This window comes from Podarcis tiliguerta (assembly GCF_965153285.1).
Source record: "Podarcis tiliguerta genome assembly, chromosome: 5".
NCBI lineage: Eukaryota > Metazoa > Chordata > Lepidosauria > Squamata > Lacertidae > Podarcis > Podarcis tiliguerta.
In genome coordinates this window covers 70,838,604-70,865,007 of record NC_139538.1, presented here as the reverse complement: position 1 = coordinate 70,865,007, position 26,404 = coordinate 70,838,604, and the positions used below count along the sequence as shown (strand labels likewise).

The 26,404-nt window shown below is 42.0% G+C and overlaps 1 protein-coding gene across 1 annotated transcript in view; it reads left to right on the top strand.

Annotated features, from left to right (window-relative positions):
* The window catches only part of LOC310677313 (uncharacterized protein), a 728,781-nt gene that overhangs the window by 208,045 nt on the left and 494,332 nt on the right, over nt 1–26,404 (top strand). The gene's annotated exons all lie outside the window — the stretch shown is intronic.

Here is a 26,404-nt window from a genome sequence, read left to right as displayed (position 1 = left end):
TCTATAAGAATGTCATCCAGTAAGCATTACCTTATTTCTCTCCCCCTCCCCCTGTATGGGTTCTGTTCTGCATGCATTTGAGAATAAGGAGAAGTTTTGGAAATGTCTGCTTACTCAGTACTTATGCTCAAATGACTACTGCCTCAACTTAAATTCAAGTGACTTGGCTTTCTGAGTATATAGCTCTTGTATATGGCTAGCTGTTCATCATCCTGTCATCAGACTACAGAGTTCTATATTTTATTGTATAGTGGCCTGGTGCATGATTATTCTTGTGATTGTTTACAATTTGAACGGCAATATTTTGCCAATTTCGAGTAAGCATTATAGTGTTGCCTTATTTCACAGGGCTCAATACCTGACAATTTTAAAAAATAATAATAATTGAAATAATAGCTAAGAAGTACTGCAGCTTTTTGAGAACCAATAAGTCACACACACACACACACAACCCACCCCAATATTTAGGGGCTTATTCTGAAAAAGGTTTGTAAAAAGATTATCCAGAATCATCAAACGAGTCCATATAAATGAGAAAGGTGGCCAGTACTTCAGTTTTGCCTTCATACTTCCCATTTACTTTACATTTATCTCTCTCCAAACATGTACACCCATCAAAGCAAGATATACATATACTGCTAGAGAAATATGACTGTGGTTATAGAAGAGCTTTATTGATCTGTGTTACCCTTTACAGCAGGAATGGCTCACCTTTTGGCCCAAGGCCTCATTTATCCTTGGACATTTTTCTTGGGATTGCATGCCAGTGACTGGTAGTTGAGGCCCATAGTGCTTGTGGCCACCTCTCTCTCTCTCTCTCTCTCTCTCTCTCTCACACACACACACACACACAGACTTGTGCATGCATGCACCGCACACATATTTATTACTGTATGAACAATAACACACACAGGTCACAGGTGCACATATACAGAACACAACATGATGCACACACTGTCACAGCCACACAGCCTCCGCTACGCATCTGATCCATGCAAATCAACTGAGAGCAGGGTGATTCTGCCATTCCTGCTCCTCAGATGACTGAACTGACAAGCGGAGAAAGTCCCCTTCTGATCACAGCATATCAGAAACAGGAAGGAGCAATCCAATCTGTTATGATCTTTCCTGAGTGTCCAGTAACATCGGAGCAGATCAGAGCACTCCTTTCTTTTGCTGATCTGCTCAGTTCAGGGTGGGAGTTCCGGAAGAATGTGGTCATTTGCCCTCGGAACTGTGCCGGGCAGTGACAGGTGACTTGCATAATAAATGCGGGCTACATCAGCAAGATTAGCAAGAGCTGGTTTTATCTCTTGGTCTCTCTTACACAACTTTTAATCTTGCATCCATCTTGGAACCACTCCCAAGAACACAGGCCTTGAGTAAGCTCAGTTTCAACTTCTGTATTTTTGTTGTTGTTGTGGTGGTGCCATAGATGCCACCACTGCTAAAACTGGGGTGATACTGAAGTCAAAAATAAGAGGTTGGGGGACTGGACCTAGGCTGGTAGTACAGGATCTAGCCCACTCATTTTGAGTTTTTGTGAGTGATGAAAGTATACCACCTAGGGGAAAACTCTTCTATCTGTATAGAATGCATGTCTTTTGAAAAACTGTTTTAACCAAAGGGCAACTACATGATGAAAAAGAGAGGGAGATGAAAGCCAAAGTTTTTCTCAGTAGTGGTTTTGCCTTTCCAGGAAAATGAAAGAAAGAATCAAGGAATATAAATTAAAATGTATTAAGGAGTAATCAACGGTTAATTAAAGATTAATCAAGGGGACAGGCATTAGGAAGCATTCTGATTTCTTTCCTCACCATATATAATGACTGCCTGAAGGAGGAAACAATAGGCTGGCTTGGTCTCTTGATTAGAACCATATTTCATAATTCTGGCTAGGTGAATATGGCAATTGCCAAATACCTTTTGGCACAAGAGGGCTCATTTGGTGAATAATTCCTTCAGCAGGTATCATAACAGGACTGTAATGCTATTCAGTGATTTATATCTTCTAGTGCCATGCCAAAACCTGCCAACTAATTTCTTGAAAATGTTCTTCCTCTGCAAAAGAGGCTCCTGCTTTTCTACTTCATTCACAGGGCATTTTAGAATTTATAAAATGTACGTGGTTGAGGTTGGCTGGGTGTTGCAGTGTGACCAAGGGTGGTGTGTTTTCTTCCTTTTTATGAAATATTTCTCCAGTGCTCTGCAGGGCTGCCTGATCCGAAAAACCTCTGTGGGAGGAGTTACCTCACAACATCTTCAAGTTTGCTTTAATTAAAGTGTGCGAAGTCAGTGAAGCTGCCTACTCAGCACTTGAGAATACTGTGCTCAGTGACCTTTTGAAAAAGCAAAGCCCTTCCTTTTCCTCTTAAATGTCTTAAAAAATAAAAGGACTTTATTGTAAAATCTAACAATGAACACCTTTCAGGCACACCGCATGTACCCTCCCTGGCTTCTTGCACCTACAGGAAAGCAAACTGGGGGAGGGCATCATGAGATTGTCAGGAAGTGTGGACCACTGAAAATGCAACTTATAGAAGGGAAGGAAGGGAGGACATCGAAACCTTGCCAAGATAAACATTAAAGTCAGCACACAAACACTCCACACACACTCCACGAGAATGTCACTGAAATTTTCTCTACATTTTGCTAATTTCCTAATGCATTTTCTTTTCTCATTAATGGATGAAGAATGGTAAAATTAGCAATGAGTTTCTTTTCAGTCATTTTCCTTCTCAGTAAGATATGCCACCACACCTGTTGCTTAGCTGGATGGTTAGGATTGTACTGTTAGTAACTATGTCTATGCAGAACTAAGTCCTATTGAATTCAATGGGGCATACTCCCAGGTAGTGTTAAGATTAAACCACAAGTAGTATTTATTTCAATGGTCACTCTCACATCATCTTTAAACTTTACAACAATTCTATTTTCAAGCGCTTGCACAGTTTCCCTACATGATATATTGTTTGAACATATCCCAATTCCCATTTCAAGAATCTTGATGTAGAATCATACTGTTAGAAGGTTAGAAAGTCATCTAGTCCAACTCCTTGCAATGCAGGAATTCCATGTTTCAAGCCTGTGTTTATGTTTTACTACGGTTACATAAATGAAAGTTCTATTACCATCAACAGTCATATTCTAGCCCAGGACTGGTCCCAACATTAGACAAACTTGAAGCAACTGCCTCAGGTGGCAGGTGCTATGTGTTGGCAGCAATCGCAGCAGCCACCTGGCCTCTGGCTGGTCCCTTGTATTGGAAGATAGAGCTCTCTCTGCCATGTGGCCTGCCATACACTCTGTGTAGCATCTTACTCCCCTTATGTGTGATGGAGGATGCGATCCCGTCACTAGTGCTGAATGCAGTCAGTTCAGCTTCTGTACATGAAATGGGAGCATCATTTTGCCCTTTGCTTCAGGCAGCAAAATGTCTTGGGCTGGACTTGATCTAGCTGAAGTCCCATTGGGCTGGATCCAGAGTTTCCCTGCAGATGGAACGGCATAGAACACCTGTGGTACAGATTGGAGCTGTGATGATCTAAGAGTTTGGCAAAGAAGCTTTTCAGCTGCCACTGTAGAAACTAATTTTATAACAGAGCTGTTAGGAATGCATTTTTGACTAATGGGGAAAATGAGGAGTACAGAAATTTCAAAAGCAGCTGTGGAAGTGGCAATAGCAACAAACAGAAAGCTACACTGCAGTCACGTATAACAAACCTCCCCAGTGTATTTTCTCCCTCACAGTGCCTCAAGAATTAGAGGAGTGATAGGGGTGCTTAACCCTTCCCCTTCCAGTCACATTCTCCCAGCTGCCTTTACCCCTGTGGGATTCCAGGACTGTGTTTCCATAATGTCCTTAACTCTAGTAAGGGTCAAAGCAATGTGAAGGGGTAACTTTCAAAGGAAATACTAAGCTGTTTCTTCTCTGAGGCAAATTACCCACTCCTGAAAATGGATTGCCAGGGCTTCATTAAATGCAGCTGCTGGGTAACACGTTGTTTGCTCATTAGTGGATGTGAAAACTTTTTTAAAAAATAGGCAGGGGGAGGGCAGATGACATTTCAAACATTTTGAGAACTTGTAGAGGGCTGTGTATCTGAAATGAATATGTGCAAACTTGGATGTGCTGTATATTTACAATGTTCTAATCCCAGTAGAACAGGAGGAATTTAGAAGCAAGGTGTATCATTTTAAAGAGCATTTATTTAAATGCAAAGAAAATTAATGCAGCAACATGTTGACTTTGAAATAAAGCTTTCACCATGGAAATGTTAACAAGCTTCCACTGATGAGCGCTGATTAAACCTAATCCTGAGTCGACATAATCCTTTGCTGTTTGGCTAGGATTGCATGTGAGTTTTCATATAATTCCAAGCCTCTCTTGTCTTTTATCACTGCAGCTCATGTGGATTGGCACTGGTCAGGTATGCGAGAGCAAACTCTGCCTTGTGGCAGGGCTTCCCTTGGGGTGAAATCCCATATTCTCTTTTGTCTGCTATAGGGTGATTTTCTTTAACCACGTCTTACAGTTTAAAGGAAGAAGACAATGTTCAGGGCTGTACAAGCGAAGGAAATCTGTGATGATTATTACAGTCCTGGCATGTTTTGCAAAGGGACAACCCTTTCCTTATCCCAGCATCAACTGAAAATAAGCTTGCTCACATGAGGTAATAAATCGCAGTGGCAGTGGAGTATTTATGAGTGCTGCTTCAGCAGGCCTGGCATTTTATAGGAGGGCCCATTAAGCGTTTTTGCTTTCACCAGGTTTATAGGGTTGGCTTATAAGGCAGCTGCAAAGGCAACAAGGGGAATCCAATGTAACAACTGTAAAAGAATATATATATTTAAAAGCCAAAGAGATATTTGCATAGAAAAGAGATGGGCATTATTTATTCCCAGTGTGTTTCGAGGATAGCTGTTTCTCAGAAATATCCATGTTTCTCAGATTCCTCATTACCCACATCAGTGAACAAACCTGACCTGGAAGTCTTTATCCAGAGGTTCTCTGGGAGTCCCTTATGGCTGCTGCTGTGGCTTGACATTACTGTATTAAGAAGCTCCTTGGCTTTATTCGCTGCTGTCCTTTGTGCTGAACTGGATAGTGCAGCATATGCTGCATGCCCCCCTCAAGTCCCGGGTTTAGAATCTGCCTGCAGATTCAAATGCTGCCAACTTGACAGATACCCAACCTGTGCAGACAGGATGGCTGCAATGTTAATTTCGTCGTCTAAAGCTGTAGTCTATTAAAGGAGGAAGTAGTCTACAAAAGATGCAGTTTTGCCCCATTCATCTGACTTGTTTTGTTTTTTGTCTTTCATAAGCCAACTATCCTAATGCATGTTTCTCATCTGCTTTCCTTGAGGCACTGTTTTTGTTTATTCCCATTGCTTCAGCCATATAAGCCCTTGCCATCGTGACTTTGGTTGTTGTTGTTTAAAATGTGCACTGCCTCTATGCAATCTCTTTCTCCTCTCTCTCTGTTCCTTAAGATTTCCTCCTAGTTACCTTGCAGAGCAAGAAAGAAAAAGTGGCTAGGCTGTGTGATTGCACAATAATAAGCAACCAGGAAGATTTTCAAAAGACAACAACACCCATGAGTGTCCTTGAAAGTCAGGATGAGGCAGGCACCTAAGGAAACATTTTGCCTTTGAACATTTATTCCAGATTTCCCGGAAAACAGCAAGCTAGTCTTTGCATAGAAAATCTGGGAGAGGGGGTGGGTGGGTTTCAAGTTCATAAACCTAAAGGCAATGAGCCTGATTGAAAATGCAAATTTGTCATTCAAATCTTTAGCAGAAGATACTTCATGAGCCAGAATACTAATCGGGCCATCTGAACATGTGCATGACAGGCTGCCACCCAGACTAATGGAAGTGAGCTTCTTTTGCTTTTGTTTCTGGTTGAATAGTTTGGCCTTGGCTGGTTTTTATTCACTAAAGTATCCATAATCACCTGCCACTCTTTCTTTGTTAATGATCACTCACTATTCAATTAACCATCCATTACACCACAAGTCTTCAATACCTTCATTCTTGCACAGGAGCTTTTAACCTTCTGCGTCTCCATAATAGCAGAGCCTGCTATTGCGTTGATTTCAGCTAAGTAAATCATATGAGGAAGTACAAGTTAATAAACCTCTGAAAGGATTGATTTGTGAAAGAGTAATCTATCAAGGGCATACATTGTTCGCAATTGTCAAAAGGAGAATCGCATGGAGCGGATGTTCTGTTTATTTTTAATTTCCTATAGCACCTTTCCTGCTAAAGTGGTATACATCATTAAGACAACAGCCACAGTGGGTTAGAAGCCCAAATAAAACCAAAAGAAGTGTGGTGGAGTCTCCTTCTTTGGAGGTCTTTAAGCAGAGGCTTGACAACCATATGTCAGGAGTGCTCTGATGGTGTTTCCTGCTTGGCAGGGGGTTGGACTCGATGGCCCTTGTGGTCTCTTCCAACTCCATGATTCTATGATTCTAACCATATAAGATTATGAAATGTCAGAAGGAAAATAAATTGCTATTGGTTTATATATATTATTAATTTCTTATTGATATAACATTTTTTATATGTAACTGTATTTTTGTAATACAGTGGTACCTTGGTTGTCAAACTTTATCTGTTCCGGGAGTCTGATAGACTCCTGGAACCATTCCAAAACCAAGACACAGCTTCCTATTGGCTGCAGGAGCTTCCTGCACTCAATTGGAAGCCGCAGAAGCCGCGTTGGGTGTTCAGGTTCCCAAAAACGTTCGCAAACTTCTGGGTTTGTGGCCTTCGGGAGCTGATTTGTTCGGAAGCAAAGCCATTCGACAACCACTGTACCACTGTATTTGGTTTTAAGTTGTCTGTTGTTGCTTCAGATTTCTGTGCACCCCTTAGAGATATTTCTAATATATTAAGTGGTTTAGAAATTAAATACAAACAAAAATCAAAGCAAATTCTGAGGGTTTATGGTTGCCGAAGGTTGTATAGAAAATATTGTTTTCCCATCAGCTCCTGAAATTGCAGTGGCTTTTGGGGATTGGGGACACCTTATTTCCCAGCCTAGTGCATTGCAATACAGTCCACAAGAACTCAGAGGACACACTCCTTCTCTCAACCAGGCACCAAAAGTTGCTGCCTATTGATCCTTCTAATGTTAAGAAAGGCAGCTTCAGGAGGTCTTAACCTTGGAGGTGGAGGGAAGTCTGGCAGGCAGGCAGGCTTGCAGTTTGGTAGTACCACCAGATCTTACCAAACAAGGGAGCTACAGTTTAACTATCCAGACCTGCAAGGAAGCATCTTGAACAGATGTTCTTCTTGACAGTCAATGGGGTCATTCCTGACTCCTACAACAAGCTTCCAGATCGGAGTTGTCTGATCTGAGCAACAAGGGAGATTAGATTGCATGTCCTTTTTGCCACACCATGTCTTGCTTCACTCCCAGTATTTTGCTCCCTCTCTCTGATGTGGCAAAAGCTGAGCCTGATAACCTTGGAAATGGAATCCAAAACTCTGGTGCCTCCACTGAAAGGGTTGTGCTGCAGGAAGTCACTGGTAAATTTTCCCATAAGGTGACATTTAGAGCAGAACTTCATCTGAAAATCTAAATGGATGGAGAATGGCATACAGTTAAAAAGAAACTCTTTAACATATACTCAACCTAGGAATGAAGGACTGTTTGTTGTATCTGGCACATTGAATCATGCTTAGAAGTCAGCTGGAATCTGGAATTGATATAATATGCTCCACATGCCCGGTGCCAAGCAGAAGGCATGCAATGACATTCTACATCAGCTGCAGTTTTTGCAATGTCTTGAAGGGCAGCTATCACAAAAAGCATATTGTACTAATTAGTTTGTGAGGTTACCACTGAGAGTAGCAATTTTGCACTCTTCCACAAAAGCACACAGTCAGTAAGGACCTAATGAAAAGTAGTCACAATTGCCAAATGGTTTACATTTATTCAGTGCAGCTACATTATGAGGCATATCGCAAAAGTTCTCATATGTTGTTAAGAGTTATACGTCCACAGAGAAGGCCCTCTATCTTGTCTACACTGTAGAACCTAACTGGAATTATAGTATAGGGACAGTACTATTTCTGTGGCTTAGTATGTCATCCGCATAGTTTTATCAAGGTTTTAGATGGTTTTCCACAGCTCCATAGGGCACTCAATGTATTATAGCCAGCAGAAATATGTAATAAATCCCTCCCACCCCACCAGTATGCCTAGAGGTGCTATAAACTTTATTGGATGGAGAAGATAAAAATCTCCTCCCCTGTTATAACAGATGTATGGACAAAAGCATAAAGCAATCAGGTGCTCCAACGACTTCTTTTTTTTACTGAGCGGGCAAACTTAGGAAAGTAGGGGGGGGGGACAGACGGACGGACAGGACAATCAATCCAGTATTCTGGCTCAAAGAGCTTTTTACCAAGAACACAGGCAAGTGCATCACAATCCATCCCTAGAAGAACTGAGCATGTAAGTGGTACAGTAATGTAACTTGCAAGACTAGGGGGCAGCATAATGACTTATCTACCTACTCATTATCCAATAAGGAATTAGATCAAGGCTAAGAAACCAACTCTTCTCAGATCTGTCTCTGTCTTACTGCAGCTTTCAAGGTATTAGAATTGTGTAACTGTGTTTGGGGAAGCAGTGGCAAAATGGCTGCTCTTATTTGTACATGTGCTGCAAGTTCTACTTGACTCTTTTAAATTTGGGCAGAAATGTTACAGGGGAAGTGGGCCTGTCAGATACATAAGCAGAATATCTGAGCTGAGCTCCATTACTGAGACACAGTCTAGGGCTGATAAGTGCCAAATCCAGTTGTAATGTTGATCCAAAGCATTTTGGGAATGTTTCAGCTTAATCACAGATTTAGCGGTGGGGGCTGGCTAGCACATATCGGAGTATCTGGATGGCTTGATTTTGATAGACGTAGATTAATCCATACCAATTTACAAAATGAAAACAAAGCCTGAAAGCTTAGTTTTTTGGCTTTAGCGGGCCACTTCCCCCAAAATGCTATCATTTGGTCAGGAGAAATGCCAAAGTTAATAAAGAGGTTGGGGTTGATAAGACCCTCATATATTCATGCTGAATGTTGGCTTTTCTCAGATAATCTGCACCTGTTTGATGTATTAAAGCATCCCAATATAAACTGTGAAGAATAATGGCAAGTTTAAAATTATACAAGAAACACTGGAAATTGTTAAGAATATCCCACCATATGGACAGAAATCTCGATGGAGTGTTGCCTTTTGTTTCCAAATAACGAAGAAAATGAATCAAATGTGCAAAAAATATTTCAGAGAAATATTTATTGGAAAGGTGTGATTAACTTCTTTGCAGCATCTGCCTTTTCTCTCACTCTTTCAATAACCTAGATTTTTGTTTCTACTCTTTTAATTAATGAGGTCGAAGTGGCTAAAAACCAAAGTCAATTCATATTATGGCAAAGTTCTTGTATTAATGTGTTGTTTTATTTGCATAATGAATACAAGTGCCTTTAGAAAGCATGTTTTAACCTTGCTGTTTTAGTTTCAACAAAATAATTTGTGACACTGTCCATTATCATTAACCAAAAATTGTAAACATGGATATGCTAAAAGGTCATTTGGAAGTGATTGATCTAAAAATGAGAAAGCCAAAGGAGGTTACACAACTCTGGCCAGTGTGAGCTGCTAAAGGAGAGCTACAATTACAAGCCTCATTTATTTCATATAGTAAATTATTCTGAAAATAAGTTAGACCATCAAAATTGGGATTTGCCATGGGCCAAATGTTCAGTACTTCTCAGTTGTCTTTTGGACACAAAGACGAATAAGCTAGATAAATGACGAGAAGAGCTGCTTGCTTTGATAGTCCTTGAGAATGGACCAAGGCTGAGATCCCGCAGGGTTGTACATCCATAAATTGTATGGAAAACGGTGGGATGCATGTAGCTTTGTGCAGGATTCTGGCCATGGTGGGATGAGGTTTGCTTTGCATTGAGGAATGAGCTCTGAAGTGTTAAGGAAAGGCTGAATTTTGGTCCTACAGCTGGTCTGTGTGTTTTGTTTAGCTCATCTTGATGTTTTTGTAATCTTTGTCTTTAGCTATGTGAGCTGCTCTGTGGCTATCAAGACAGTATGGTGGAAAAGAGGCATAGAAATTAAATGATGTAATTAACATATAGTGTACTTTTATTGTGACTGACTCTGCTGCATGTTCCCTTATCGAGATCTGTTAACTAGGGCTGAGCCAGTACTTTGCACAGTGAGTGAGTTGAGACTTGTTTAGCACTGTTCATGATTTGTCTTACATAGAAGGGAGAGTAGGTTCACATTCACAGAACTCATAAATTTGGAGGATTGTCTGAAAGAGCCTAAACACACAGAAATTGTATGCATGTATACATGCATGCAGGAGAACCTGACTGTGTGGATAGAGCTTGTGGACAGTTTGTATGTATCCTATCACTATTCCCAATCTGATTGTTGGAGGTGGAAATGGGAGACGCAATATGGAGTTGCCTCTTTGCTGGCCAGCTGGAGGCTCCAGCTTTAACCTAGTGAACAGAAATCTTACTCTGGCAATTCTCTTTGTCCCCAGATGGAGCATTTCAAAGGAGGGCGGTGCACTGGTAGCTTTGGATCTGCTGGATCCAGATTCATGAAGGGGTGAGCCTATCTACTGTGCCAGCCTTGGGACCTGGCAATTGCACCTACACAAGCCAGCAGGGCCTGGGAGGTGATGGAAGATCTGCCCTATTGCTCCTCCCTGGACTCTCATTAAGATTGCTCTGTAAACACCCTGATGCCTTGAAGGTCAATACAAATTCAGATTTTCATTTAAAGAGAGTCAAGCTTTCTCACTTAGCTAGTATAGTTATGTCAAAAATTAATTAAATGTAACCAAAAAAGGACTATTTTCTCTTTCATTTCTATAAATCCCAGGGAGCAGCAGCCTGAGGGATTTTCACCCCTATTTTCAACTTGCCTTCTGCAGTCTTCTCTTGTGAAGGCAAGAAAATGAGCAGCATCAGTGATTTGCGAGGGGACTTGCATACTATTGTACAAAGATATGCAGTGTTTGTGGCACTGCTTATTCATTAATATTTGTGTCTGAGGCTTTTCATTTATTCTGATCTAGTACAACTAGAAAAATACTTTCCCTAAACAATAAGAAAATTATATTTGCGGAAATTATCAATTTTAGTCAATACTAGCGATTTGCTTCAGTTGATAAATGGTGAGGAAGATGAATAATTTTTCAAATGTTACAAGTTTCAACAATCTGTCTTCTCTGCAAAGAAACAAGCTCAAAAATGCTAATTTCAACCTACAGGGACATTTGCTCAATACATATTCAAAGTTGATTTAAGAGTGCTGCATGAATGAAAAATAGTCTCTGCATGGTGCTGACCTAGATCACTGAAAAAATAATGTAGACTTGTTTTATTATGTATTTGAATTTACAACAGTCTCTGCTCTCCTCCCGGCCCAATCCCGCTCTTGAATAATTGCTAATTTTAATTGTGCTGTGCTTATGCTCAAAATAACAGCAATCCTAAAGCATGCTCTAGGAATGAATTGGTGGAACAATAATTGCTTCCTAAGCCCTGCTGCTCACAGCCACTGGCATGCAAGGTGTGATGCTGTTTCTTTTTGCTGTGCCAGCTCTAGTCCGATGCAGGATTGGGCCCCACAGGGGATCTGTTTGCAGTGCTTTGGGAGAACTGCTGGTGGTAGCTTGCAGCTTTGATGGGTGCAGGGGGGGGGGCTACCTAGTGGTAGGCAGTAGCAGATGACATGGTGCAGGCTTCCTCAACCTCGGCAATCCAGCTGTTTTGAGACTACAGTTCCCATCATCCCTGACCACTGGTCCTGCTAGCTAGGGATCATGGGAATTGTAGGCCAAAACATCTGTAGGGCTGAGTTTGAGGAAGCCTGACAGGGTGGGAAGGAGGTGTTTACCTACTTCCTAGCAGGTCTCACTGCTGTTTACTAGGAGAGAAAGATGGGAGGAAGCAGAGAGGGCTTTATAGTGCAAATGAACCAGCAGGAATACCAGTTTGGCTCTGCTGCTGTACTTGCACCACACTGACCTCACCACTGGGCGCCTCTTCCTCCTGGTAAAGGTAAAGGTAAAGGTACCCCTGCCCGTATGGGCCAGTCGTGTCCGACTCTACGGTTGTGCGCCCATCTCACTTAAGAGGCCGGGGGCCAGCTCTGTCCGGAGACACTTCCGGGTCACGTGGCCAGCGTGACGAAGCTGCTCTGGCGAGCCAGCACCAGCGCAGCACACGGAAACGCTGTTTACCTTCCCGCTATAAAGTGATACCTATTTATCTACTTGCACTTAGGGGTGCTTTCGAACTGCTAGGTGGGCAGGAGCTGGGACCGAGAGATGGGAGCTCACCCCGCCGCGGGGATTTGAACCGCCGACCAAATAATTGGCAAGTCCTAGGCACTGAGGTTTTACCCACAGCGCCACCCGCGTCCCCTCCTGGTAAGCAGCATCAACTCACCTGCCAGGAGGTCTGGTAAGCACCTCCGCCCCACTACTACACCATCTGCTGCAGCACTGTTCTCCCTGCTATGGATGGATCTGGGGTTAGGATTGCACTTAATGTATTCTATTTAAGCTACAATACTTACACCAATAAACCTACTCATACTGAGGTCATCCTATCTACATTACCTTCTGTTGAACTTGGAGGGGCTTACTTCTGAGTAAACATGTATGGGTTTAATTTGATTTGCATCCTGCTTTATCTGTGCATAATTCCATAACTATCCCATTATTCTGCCTAAAAGGGAGTACATTGGTACATACCTGGAAGGAAAATGGTTCCACCTCAAAATAAGATTATGTCTTCCTGCATCTGGAAGCAAGATTTGGCAAATGAACGATAAAGCAGATGCAGAAACCTGCCTCATGACCTGGTTTCTCTGCTGTTGAAGGCATTTTCAAAATCAGGGCATCCACTCTTGAACCCCGTTAAGCATCTCTTAAAGCAGCACAGGCAAAACAATAGCTTTATCTACAAATCCAGTGCACTTCATTGAACCATTAGGAATGTTTCGTTAACTGCAACATATTCAGAACAGTGCCAAAAATGGTATATTAATGAAGTACTAATAACCACTTTCAGATGCAGAGAGGAAGATTCAAAATAAGGTTTAATCAGCATGTGCATTGATACAATTTATATTTCTCTCTACTTCAAAGTGGGGAGCTTCCTAAATTAGCTTAGAAAAGCACTGGCTTAGCTGGGTGTGGGATGTGGCTGTGTTCACCTCTGTTTTGCATTACATCTTTATCATAATGTTGACAGTAAAGCCATGTTTCTTTATCTCATTAACAGATTGAAGTTGCAGTGTCGGACAATAGACATATCTTGTGTTGGGAGACTGGTTGTTGCTCCTAAAATTAATCCGCCTGATAATGAAATTGATTTTCTTGTTTCTCCTAAGTGGTTATCTATTTTTTTATGGTTTGGAGGGTGATATAAATACTCTTAGGCAAAGCCATCATCAACAACTGACGCCAATGGAATTTATTATTTTCCGTTGTATCTTAAATAGTTTCTGTTTTAAAGCAGGTAAATTGAAAGGTTGCAAAGTGATCCACTATTTAAAATCAGGAGATTTCTTTTTTTTAATCTGATTAGGTAGTGATATGCTAATGAGAGTGTGTTTGTAACTTGCATATAGTTTAACTATCCTATCCTTAGGTGTTGTTCATTCTTACAAAATATTTGTTATTAAGAATAAAGGGGAAAGGGGGGGGGGGAATCATTAAAACCAAGAAGCATAATACAGTACAATTTATCCAGCACCATTTCATGAATGATGTATACTACGTATAAGTGAACTGCATTTTGAAATAATTACAATTTCTTGCTTCTTTTTTCACTATTGATAACTTTTCAGTGTCCTAGCCACAAAAGTATGTTGTTTCGCGCTGGGGTAAATACATTGAAGTAAGAGTAAATTCTTATTCCCATAATTACCTGCTACTCAGGCCTACCATCCATCAGGATCCATTTTTATATTTGAACATTGAAAGGAGGACATCTTGGCTAAAATAATTGCCACATGTCCCCACGTGGAAGTACCTATTGCAGTATAATGCAGACCAAAATAGTAATATTTATGTAACTTACCTTGGATATTGGTGTGATGGGTTTCCTGAAGAAATGCTGCCAGTGGTTTATATTTCCTAACCTGTTCAGAGGCTCTTTGTCTTTTTGTAACCTCTCCCAGACTCCTAACGTTTTGGTTGGTTATTCTGGTGCCACTCATTGCAACATAGGAAAATAAACCTTTATATTAGGTCAGTCAGTTACCCTTTCTTTAGCCAGCGAAGAATACATGAATCTTTGCGAATCAGATCCTGAATTAATCCTCTCATACAAAGGAGGATTGTGCTGCATAGACAGTGGTGCCTCGCAAGACGAAATTAATTCGTTCTGCGAGTTTTTTCGTTCTACGAGTTTTTTCATCTTGCGAAGCACCACTGTTTATTGACGGTTTCCCATAGGAATGCATTGGCGGTTTTTTAAAAAAGGCGCAAGACGTTTCGTCTTGCGAAGCAAACCCATAGGGAAATCCGTCTTGCGAAGCAACTCAGAAAACGAAAAACTCTTTCGGCTTGCGAGTTTTTCGTCTTCCGAGGCATTCGTCTTGTGAGGTACCGCTGTATTTGGTAGACAGCAGTCTTTTTCATTCTGCCATTCCCATAGACTCTTCTGGATCCTTTTTGTCATGCAGCTTGGTATGTCAAGTAACGTAAGGCTATGAGCTGCAGGTTTGTGTCTGTTAACTCTTTTTGCATATCATTCACTTCCACTAGCAGTGCAAAGGGAAAAACTCGCTTGTATTTAATTCCTGCTTCTAGGAAACATTAGCAGGCCATCACATTTTTCTCCTTTCCACACTAAGAGGTAGAAATAAAATAGCTCTTCTCTCACATTCCAATTGCCTCCTTTGCCCAAAAGGCTTCTCTCAAGGTATCTTTTGGTAGAATGCTATAATTATGTCCCAAGGAAAAGAATTATTGTTCAGCTTGTGCCCAAGGCTTCTGTGAGTATGCTTATGTATGTTGGTCCTGTGGTGATGTTTGGAAACAATTAAGCTCACCAGTTAAGCAAAAATCCAATTACTGGTAATTCTGACCTTAAGCCAAATCTTTCAGATGCAAATGTTCACCTGTAGCTGTGGTACTTGAGATCATAGGTCTTTATATGCTTTTACCATGCATTTTTAACCCCTCTCCAAAGCCTCTGAGCCTGAGTTAGCTACTTCAACTTTGCCTGTGAGTATATCAGTATTAGTTTCCAGGGGCTTAAAACCCTCCTGCTGATCTTTCCCTAAGTCTGCCCATTTGAGAAGCCACCTTTTTTATCAGCAAGGACCATTGCTTCCCCTCTTGTTGCCTTTTGAGAGTCTGGCCAGTATGTTGTTTACTTGTTAAATTTCTGTATTGCCCTTCATCAGAAGATCACAGGGTGGTTTACAATATAAAAACACAAAAATATATAACACTGTAACAAACAAACAAAATACCCTTCAGAGTTTAAAATGCCATTTGTTATGTACTGAAGTTCTCACCCTGGGCCAGCAGGGGGATACTGTAGATAGTTTTCACTCAGGTCCACATATGCAAATAAGGGATTGAAAGTGACGTTCAGTGATTGGATAGTTACAGAAAGTGGTTACTGTTGCTTTGTAGTTGAGCTCTATATAAGCAGGCTGGCTGAACCCTTCAGTTGAGTTCTGTTCTGGCCTGTGAATAAACAAGAGCTGTTTGAAGAATCGCTGTGTCGTCTGATATGTTCACCCACAACTCCATTAATTGTTTAATTAACCAAAGGCCTGGGAGAAGAGAGTTGTTGTTTTTTTCCTGGTGCCTGTTCTCATGTTGGCGCCCTCTAGACCTCTCATGGAGGAGACACATGAAGAAGGGCTTCAGATGACTATTGCAGTGTCCGGGTCGGTTCATGTGGGGGAGAGGCGGTCCTTGAGGTATTGCAGTCCTGAGCTTCTTTAAGGCTTTATAGGTCAAAACCAACACTTTGAATTAGGCCTAGAACTAATTGGCAGCCAGTGCAGTTTAGCCAGGATTGGCGGTATATGCCCCTTACTTGGCCTGCCCCACCTCCCACACCATCCCTTCCCCTACCCTGAACCACTGTGATTGCCCCCCCCCCGCTCCTCTTCTCCCTGGTGAACCACCTCATTAGCCAGCTATAAATGCAAAGTCACGTCTCGCTCTTTACCCAATTATGTGCTGGCAAGCATGACTTGCCAGCCAGCCGCCTACCAGTTGATTTGCAGCACAATGTCTGAGTCCGTGGTTGTTTTTTAAAGGCTATTTATGAAGTGATGGACCAAAGCATTGATCTCTTGTTGCCTGTCATTTGTTTTGGTAAAGGTTATTGTTTAGGGACGCGGGTGGCGCTGTGGGTAAAAGCCTCAGCGCCTAGGGCTTGCCGATCGAAAGGTCGCGGTTCGAATCCCCGCAGCGGGGTGCACTCCCGCTGTTCGGTCCCAGTGCCTGCCAACCTAGCAGTTCGAAAGCACCCCCGGGGGCAAGTAGATAAATAGGGACCACTTACTAGCGGGAAGGTAAACGGCATTCCGTGTGCGGCTCTGGCTTGCCAGAGCAGCGATGTCACGCTGGCCACGTGACCCAGAAGTGTCTCCGGACAGCGCTGGCCCCCGGCCTCTTGAGTGAGATGGGCGCACAACCCTAAAGTCTGTCAAGACTGGCCCGTACCGGCAGGGGTACCTTTACTTTACCTTTATTGTTATTTGACTTTAGTTGGGGATTCTGGTTTTAAACTGTGATTTGTTCATTTCTTTAAAAATACTGTTATGTGTTGCCTGCTTCCCCAAACAGCAACAATAATAAGGCAATTCCTGTCTTTAGGCTTATAATCAAAATGCACAGGTATGTAAGTGGAGCATACGTAGGGACAATCTGGGACTTCTGCAAGGTAGCAGATTTGCTACTCCACATCAGAACTCCAGAAAGAGGCTTCACCTGTAGGGAAATCAGGTCTTTCTGTGCGATAGTTCTGCTAACTATTGTTTGTTACACATCCATTTGCCTGTCACTCATCTTACCCATTCAGTAAATCTTCCAAAGCCATTAAAGAAACATTCAGGTTCTTTTGTCCAATCTCAGACTCTAACCAGGCGACTCTTTTAAGGCAAAGAAGCATAGTGATTGACCCATTCACAGTAATCAAACAGCAAACTCATGGCAAGACTGAATGTTGTGTCTCAGTGGTGCCCAAACTTCGACAAAAGTAGCACCAAGGTCCAAATTATTAAATGAGTGGTTCCCAAACTTCTGAGAGCTCAGCTAAGGCACTTTTCTCTGAGCTAGAATTGCAGGTACACTTCCAGATATTTTTGTATGGAAAACATTATTCTATTTCTTATGCATTCCTCAAATGTAGATGCCTCCCTACCCGGTTTGGCGGACTTTTAAAGTTGTTGCAGGAATATGTTTTTGCAGAAGTTTTTCAGGCTATTAATGGAAATAGCTGACTAACTAATCACTTAGAAAGGGAACAGAAGAAATTAAAGGGGTGAGTGGGTGCCTAATTAATTTACAGGCCTAATTACTGAGGACTATCAAAATGAGTCAGCATGTCACTGTGTGTGTGTGTGTGTGTAAGAGAGAGAGAGAGAGAGAGAGAGAGACAGACAGACAGACAGACAGACAGTCAGACAGACTCATTTGCTTCTGTTTGGCAACTGAGGGGAGGGGACCTGGGGAGGAACCCTTTAAAGACTACAGTGGTACCTTGGGTTACAAACACCTCGGGTTGAAAACACTTCGGGTTACAAACTCCGCTAACCCAGAAATAGTACTTCGGGTTAATAACTTTGTCCCAGGATGAGAACAGAAATTGCATGGCCGCAGCGTGGCAGCAGCGGGATGCCCCATTAGCTAAAGTGGTACCTCAGGTTAAGAATGGTTTCAGGTTAAGAACAGACCTCCGGAATGAATTAAGTTTGTAACCCGAGGTACCACTGTATTTCCTTTAATCCTCTACTAGTAATGACTGAGTACCGTTCCAGCCTCTTTCTGCCCTCTACCCCCAGCATTTACCACCACTGGTTGGCAGCACATTTTAAAAAACCAGGACAAGGGGAAAATATTGAATGAACAAGTGAGTAGTTGGAGCAGGATCCTGTAAATTCAATTGCTCTTTCCTGAAGTTGACAATTGGAGCAGGCTTTGCCATAGGAAAGAATGCTGGAACAGGACTGTGCATAAAAGGAAGAAAGCTATTAGAGGGTCGAATTCTAGCTACATATGCAAATTGGAAAGTATTCAAATGCTTCAGAACAGAGGATGCACAATGAAGTGCTCATTTTAATGCATCCTGGGTATTCGTGGCTTGGAGTGATTAACAATCCAGCTAACACTCCATCTTCCCCTTGAAAGGCAGAGCTAAAAAAAGAAGCTCCTTGTGTTGAACAGTCCAGGGAATTTATGGAATGTGTCTCTTTCACAATCATCACTTTAAATGGAGTTCTGTTCTGGAGCATCCAGTGACTGTGGGAAGGTAAAAAGGCCTCTGAAATCATGACACTGTTGGGGTCAATAGGAAAACCTCTATGGACGTGATCAGTGCTCATTTTAAAGAGGCTGCAGATTTATCAAAAGAGAGATGTGGAAAGAAGGGGATATTTCCTTACTAACTCTATAATGACAAAACCCAACCTCCCACCAATGGTTCTCCTAAACATGTGCCATTGCCATTGTTCAGTCTTACATATTCCCTCTGAATTCTTAACTTGCCAGAAACAGGCCATGTGAGTTACAAGCATGGGACAAAGCTAGTCAGATACAAAAGTATTTACATTTATTTATTACAAGAATAAGAAGTGCACAAGGTTATCTGATTACTTTAAAATAGTACAGCATTTTTAAACGAGTGTACACATTGTTAATTTGTTACTGTCACTTTAAATGCCAACAGCATTTATTCAGCTATCAATGATATACCAAGACAGCTTTAAGGAAGCAATTCATTAGACTATTAAAGCCCCTTAAGCAAATTGATGATTTATTATGTCCACTCCAGTTAAGTCTCGCCAATAGAATAACAGAGGGCTCTGCTGGAAGCCTCTTTTCCAAACCCTTTACTAACCTAGTGAAGTGCAGGTTTGTCTTGCCGTGGAACTCTTCCCCCTGGTAGTCCTACCAGTCAGTAGAGACCAACGTCCCAAGCATCTTCTCTCTTCTGCAGACAGGTTTTCCCCTTGTCTCCTCAGCCTAAGCCAAGTGATTCAGCTATACCCAACAAGTCTTTGGCCACCAAGCCACTCCACTTGCCTCTTGGGTCTTCTATCTTCTTCCCCAATCCTCTTCTTCTGACTCCATGAACACCAAACATGAGTAGCTCCAACTCTAACCAACCAATCCCCTGCTGACCGGCACTTGGCCATAGATTCACTTCTTATGGGCCCTCTATTCCAGTTGCAGCCAATCCCATTGTCTAACTGAATTCTAAACTGCCACTCTCCGCTTGGAATATGCATACAGTACTTCTATTCTTTTGCTTTCTGAGAATTCTAACTCACACCTGTCAGTTAAGGTCCCAGATGACAGTTAAACCAACGATCACCATGTCAGACAGAAAACACCCCACATCAAATACGATTCGGCAATGGAGTGAAAGCTGATTGGCTGGGGCTGTCCCATAAAGGAAGAAACCCAGCAACAATGATGCAGCTGGCATGACACAGGGGAGAGGTGGCGTTCCTCCACCCCTTAGGCCGGTAAGCTGTTGTGACCGGTCACCCGGTTGCAATGCCACCTACTGGGAAAAGGTGAGTGGGCTTTCCAATGTACATTACAATACAAATGTCAAAATGCACACAATACCCATTAGCACTGAATTCAAATAAACAGGATTTCTTCACAGGACGTAAACTGGTGAGCCTACTCCTTGTATGGTCACAGCTTTTAGTGTTCCATGTTGCAACTCCAAACTCAGAGACAATTGTCTGACTGTTAACACGGCGCTACACATTGGGAAACTGTTCCTGTGAATATCACAGGGAAGCAGGCAGTGGGGAACAATACACAAGGCCTGGTAGTATCTTTTTGATACTTAATGGGGATGTGTAGCTGCACCCAGGGCCATTAGTTGTTACTCGTGATGCCTCTTACTACAACGGCATCAAAATAAATGTCTACTTCAAACAAAAGAGAGACAGCACAGTTTCTGGATTATTATTTTTTTAAAAAAATTCATCACCATATCCTGATTTCTCATCTACTAAAAGGCTTGAGGGCCAGAGAATAAGGGTTATTTCCCACCCAGCATTTTAGCAGTCTGCAGTCATGCTAAAGGGACACCTGTCCAGGAAAGCAGGAAGCACAACAAGGATGAAATGATCTCATACATTCTCTGTGTAATACTGGCTCTCCAGGCAGTTAGTGGAAGCTACCGCATGGAAACAAGTCATAAGGCCTTTTAGTAGCAGATTTGATGGAAAGAACTACTGTATGTTAATTTGAAGGCGGGGGGAACATACACAATATTGAGAACTGAAATAGTGACAAAGTTCAAACATCTGGCATAGACCTTTTCTCTACAGCTGTTAAATTCCAACTAGCACATTCTTTTTACCAGCATTTTTCTTTCTAGCAAAGAAATCTAGTACAGAGATGAGGCTTATTACGTGTCTGACATTAATTTCTCATTGTTAAACTTATCTACAAAAGGCAGTTATAAAATTGCTCACGGCAATCAAGATCCTGGTTTCATGCCAGTTTTTCAACAGATAAGCACTTTCAAAAATAATTATTTTTCAATAGTGTTATTGAAGTTGAGAACAGTTTTTCCCCTTCAATCTTTTCAGTTTTCCTCTTAATTAAATCTATTTTCTAGAATTGCGTCATGCACTACAAATACAAAAAGCTATCTTCTGAATTCAACAGAATCCAACATGCCTTTGACTATGGCATGGTCTTGTTGCGGTATTTGAAACATGTTTAAAATTTGTTATCCCATGCTCATATGATGCTAGTATGTATTTTTAATTATTGGCTGCCTGGGAATAAATCTCATCCACATTGGGGGGCAGAGGCAGGTTAAACCAAACAAAAGAGCTTATGACCCATGTCTGACTAATACTAATAGGGGCTAATCTCATTAATGCACTCTTCTTAAAAGACATCTAGTAATGGAAAATGTGCCTTGTAATAGCTTCTTCCCATTGGAGTAAGTTTGCATCATTTAATTCCACTGGGTTTAAAGGCGGTTAGACTGATGATGAGTCACAGACACTGTGTTTTCATGCAAATATATGGACACTACAAATTCAGTAGTTTAGTAACGCAGTAGTACTAAAAATGTGAAGTTTATTTTTACTTGGGTTTGTGACCAGTGTTATATTTTTTAAAAAACTATAGTGTTATGGCAAATGTGTTTCATTTATTTTCAATCTTTCTCACCCTATGCTAAATCTTCAGTTGCTTTAAAACTCATTTAAAGGAAGTAGTAATAGGCTTGTAGGAAGATTTAAGGAGCCCCCACCCCCCACCCCCCAATCAGGCATCTCGCTCCAGGTCCAGTGCCAGTTCTCAGTAGCCCTGGCTGCCATTGTCTCTGCAGAATAAACAGTGTCTGCATTGAGGAGAAAATGGGGCTTCCTCTCCTGCCCCATCTTTTATTCTGTCTCTGCATTTCCCTTTCCTGCAACCATTAGCATGTGGCTAGGAGGAGCTGGGTCTTAGGACACATTAATGGACTCATTTGGAATCTGCTGGAATTAAATTGCCTTTCTTTGGCTATTAGCAAGGCCAGCCTAAGAGATGCATCTGAGGCTGAAAACACCACAAACACCTCTCCCTCTTCCCCGGCAGTAAAAATGCAATAATCATAAATTAAATAACTAGCAGTTGGCTACATTTTTATGAGACCAAACATCAGCTGCCTGGACTGGCTGCCTCACTCTACTGGCTGGTAGGGCTGTCTCTGTGATATGGGTAGAACAATTTCTGCAAAGGATTACTTTGGTTTAAAAGTAATTCAACATTCATTCCCAAAGGCTTGTGCCTGACAGCAATGCCCTGGGCTTCTGCAAATGCCCAGTGCATCCTAAGGAAAGAATAAGCATTTTCTTTTACCTTTTGAACTTTTGCGATGCAAAATTGCGCACCTTTCCCTAGATAATTAGGGCATCACGATATGCTTTGATGGCTTTGAGTACATTTTCTGCCTCTTGTTGAATGCTATCCTGCCCAGCTTTGTTGCTTAAAGCCATTTTCCAATTAGTATAAATGATGTGCCCATTGGTTTAAAAGCACAGCTAATGGAAAATGCACTACAGATATTAAAAATATTATTCTGTCAGTTGAATTAACTAGTATATGTATTAACACATTTACTTGGGTTGGGTTTTGCTATTTCTATTTCTGAGCCCATTTTTTGTGGCGGGGGAGGGGGAGGGACTGTTGTAGTTATCAAAATGCTGAATGAAGGTTGTTGGTTTAAAGACAAGTGTATTTCAGGAACATCTGCAAGTAATCACTGGTAACCCAAAATAATTAAAAGAGGTAACTACAAAATGGTTGGAGTAAACTTAATCAGAACAAATTTAGCCAGGTTTAAAAATTATTCTAGTTTAATAGTGGATAAGTATGGAAATTTCTTTCTAAGTCGCTTGTGTTCACCCTGCCCCTTTATTTTATCTGGGGAAAGCATGCATGAAACATGTATGATCAGTGCAAATGAAGTGATTGTGTTCTTGAAATATACTCAGAGTCGAGAGTGGATTTCATGCTCTTTATTCAGCTCATAGTGGTGAGGAGGAATAGAAGTTCCCCCAGAATGTCTGCTTTATATACCTTATTTACACAAGGGGCCCCATGTGATTGGCTAATTCTGGGATTCTCCTGTAGGCCAATCAGGTTGCGGATTCACTTCCACCTGGAGCTGGATTGGGTAGCTCCTGTGGACCAATCAGACTGCTGCATTCTGAATCCTATTGTTCTAGGACCAATCAGATTGCTGCATTCTGAATCCTATTGTCCTAGGACCAACCAGACTGCTGCATTTAGGATCCTATTCAACTCAGTACATAACAGTTCTCTTTACTAGAACTGCTTGTCCAATAAAGCATAACAAAACATTGATGCAGAGATGCCAACAACTTTCTTTGCCGCATTCTTTTTCATTATGGAACTCTCAGGAATCTCCAGTGCAGTCACTAACCAGCCTCTAGCTTTAGCAAGGTTGTTGCACTACACACTGTGGGATTATTTTTGTTACCCTTAGAAGCCAAACAGGATTTTTCAAGGAACCACTAGAGGCAGAGAGAGAAGACCTGACTTGAGTGTGCCACACATCTCTTTCAGAGAGTGCTCAACTGAGAGTGCTCCGCCCACATGGAAATCACAAATGCTTACTTAGAATCATAGAATTGTTGAACAGGACCTCAGTGGTAATCTAGTCCAATCACCCCACCCTCCACTAGTAGTTCTCTACTTAAATTCCCTCCACCATAAGTGGCTAAACTTTTTCTTTTAAGATGCTGTTATACATGCTGTAATGTATTGTGTAGTTTGTTTTGAATGGAGGCATTGACCAACTCCGACACAGAACAGTACTGACCAGGTGGCTGGGTGGAAGGAGGCAAAACCTAGGGATGGTGCTGCTGGCTTTTATGCCTTGCTGGCCACGAGGGCACGCGTACAGCCAATGTCCTCTTGGCCTGTGACACACACACACAGAGAAGCCACTGATTGGCCCATTTGAGATGCAGAAGACGGCGGGAACTTGAGTCAGATTCCCAGGCGGCCAGGGGGATTCCCCTAACAGCAGCCAGGCCATGTGTGCTGCATTTTCACTGCCCAGAGATGGCTGCTAAATGTGAGAGGCCACAATAGGCGCCCACCCAGGAAGGGGTAAGTGTCCATTTTGGGGTATCAGTGCTACTTTGTGCCTGAATATTTACCTCAGTGGTGCAAACAAAAATGATGTCACAATAATGCATCTTGTTTCAATTTCTAAGCAAAGGAAATGATTAAAATGGGAATATATCTGCATTCTTAGATCTAGTTGGATGGGGCTACTTGATACAAGGCTTCAGTTTCTGATTGGAACACGGGCGTAAAAGCTTACGAACACACGCGTACATATGTAATTGTGTTGTGTGTGTGTGTATGTATAAATTTTCCCTTGACGTTTGTTATTACCTATAAAGTGTTGTAATTATCAGATTGCAGAAAACTGTTATTCATTATTTATTAACATTGATTCTTTACATAAAAGTCACTCAATTCATAACCACAGATTACCTCAGAAAATGCTGTTTACTGCAGTTCTTCTGTGTTAAGGAAATGAAGTACTTAATTATTAAAGAATTGTACTGGTGTTTTCTGTTAATAAATTCTGAAGGAGGCATGAAATAGAGAAGAGAATTAGCCGCAGAGTAAAAACCCACAAACGTTTAGGCTGCTAATACTGATTTGGCAGGCCAAAGGAAACTGGCCCCTTGAACCAGTGCTCTCTATAAACTTTAAAATAAACAATGTTTGCCTTTGAACTCTTTTCCCTGATGTGTGACTCAAGAAAGATTCAAATAAGTATGGAAATGATTAGAAGGACCCAAAATGTTTTGGAAGAACCCAAAGTGTGTCATGAATGCAAGTCTACTTTATACAGCAGTTTCTGAGGCTGAGTTCTTCCAAGCAGCACATGGGGAGGGAAATCTGTTTCTGGACTGTACCACTTCTGAGTGTGAGCGAGTCAAACAAGACGGTGCAATCTACTCAGAAGTCAACTCCCTTACTTTCAATGAGATTTACTACTGTGTAGAGGGATGTAAGGAGGGAGCAGTTTGTGCCCCTTACTGTGATTGTTGCAAACAGCACTGTTACCACTCCACTATAGTTTAGCATTTGCTAAAACCTATGTTAGTCATCTCATTATCTGCTAAGATTGAAATTAACTTAATTGTGTCATTAATTTCAGTGCATTTCAGGAACCCTCAAAAACAATGCAGAAAATGATAACCACTTGTATAATATTTGTAGACTTAAAAACCAACAAAAGTATGGTTACCAGATGTCCCCGTTTCCCAGGGACAGTCCCCAGATTTACAAATCAGTTCCCAGACAAAATCCATCCCCAGAATGTCCCCGGTTTTCATTTAATGTCCCTGGATTTATATTTTAGGTGTTATAGATTTATTAGTAGGGAATGAATGTTGGTTGATAGGTTCAACGGCACAAGACACATCATATGGGGACTTCTGGTGAGGCAAAATGGCGGTCACCATGGCAGCGAGCAGCTCCTGAAGCCAGCCAGAGCCAACTGCGCTACCAGGCTGGCTCCGGGCTGCTGAGATTTCCACTGCTGCTGCCACTGCTGAGGGGGAACCAGGGACGCCCAGTGCGTCAACTGGGGGAACCGCTGACACACACATCCCATGACCCAAATCGAGCTGGGAGCAAGAGTGCTCAGCTACCCGGCCAACTGCCCAGCGGCTCTCTGGGGCCAGGAAAACCCTGGAGCCGATGCAGGGAGAAAGGGGAGAGGAGAAGGAAGAGAGAAAAAGAGGAAGAAGAAAAAAGAGGGGAGCCCAAACCTTGCTGCGCCACTGCCGTCGCCGCTGAGGAGAAGTAGGAAAGCACTGGGAGGGCAAGGACACGTGGCAGAGCCCAGGCCCGACCCAAACCTACTCCACAGCGGCTAGCACTCCAAGAGAGCAAGCCGGGGCCCAGAGGAAGGCCATGCGAGAGAGGAGACCACAGAAGAGAATATATTACTTCTTCTTCTTCTTCTTCTTCTTCTTCTTCTTCTTCTTCTTCTTTAAAAAAACTTTTTAAAATAACCTTTCCCCCCTCTTTTCAAAAAAAAAAAAAGTGTCCCCGGATTCTTTGAAAAAAATCTGATAACCTTAAACAAAAGTCAATACCGCCTGTGCAATTTCCATTTCTGACCTCAGAAGAAACATGCAGATTGCTCCAATTTCCACTTCCATTTCATTTCTGATGAAATTCTCAGACATCCCTACTCCCAAGTAAGTGGCTGTAAGATTGCTGTCCGAATGCTCCTTTGTACGAAAGAAAGTTTCCTGGGCCTAGAAAACGAGGTGTTGGGGAGAATTCTAGACTAGCTTTTCCCCAACCCACAAATTTTCAGGGGTCAGGAATGAGGAGGGAGGGCTATAGAAGAAGATGCACTCATGTACTTGGAGCCTAAAGTGATACAAATCAGAATAAATTCAGCACAGGCTGCAAGTTTGGTCAGAAATGTGAAGGTTTTTCAAAATGATCTTCAATGACCAGTGTATGAATATGTATTCTCTGCAGGAAGGTAAATGGTTTACAGGGTGAGGGGCAGTGGGAGGGGCTGACTGAAAGGCAATAATGAAGAAGT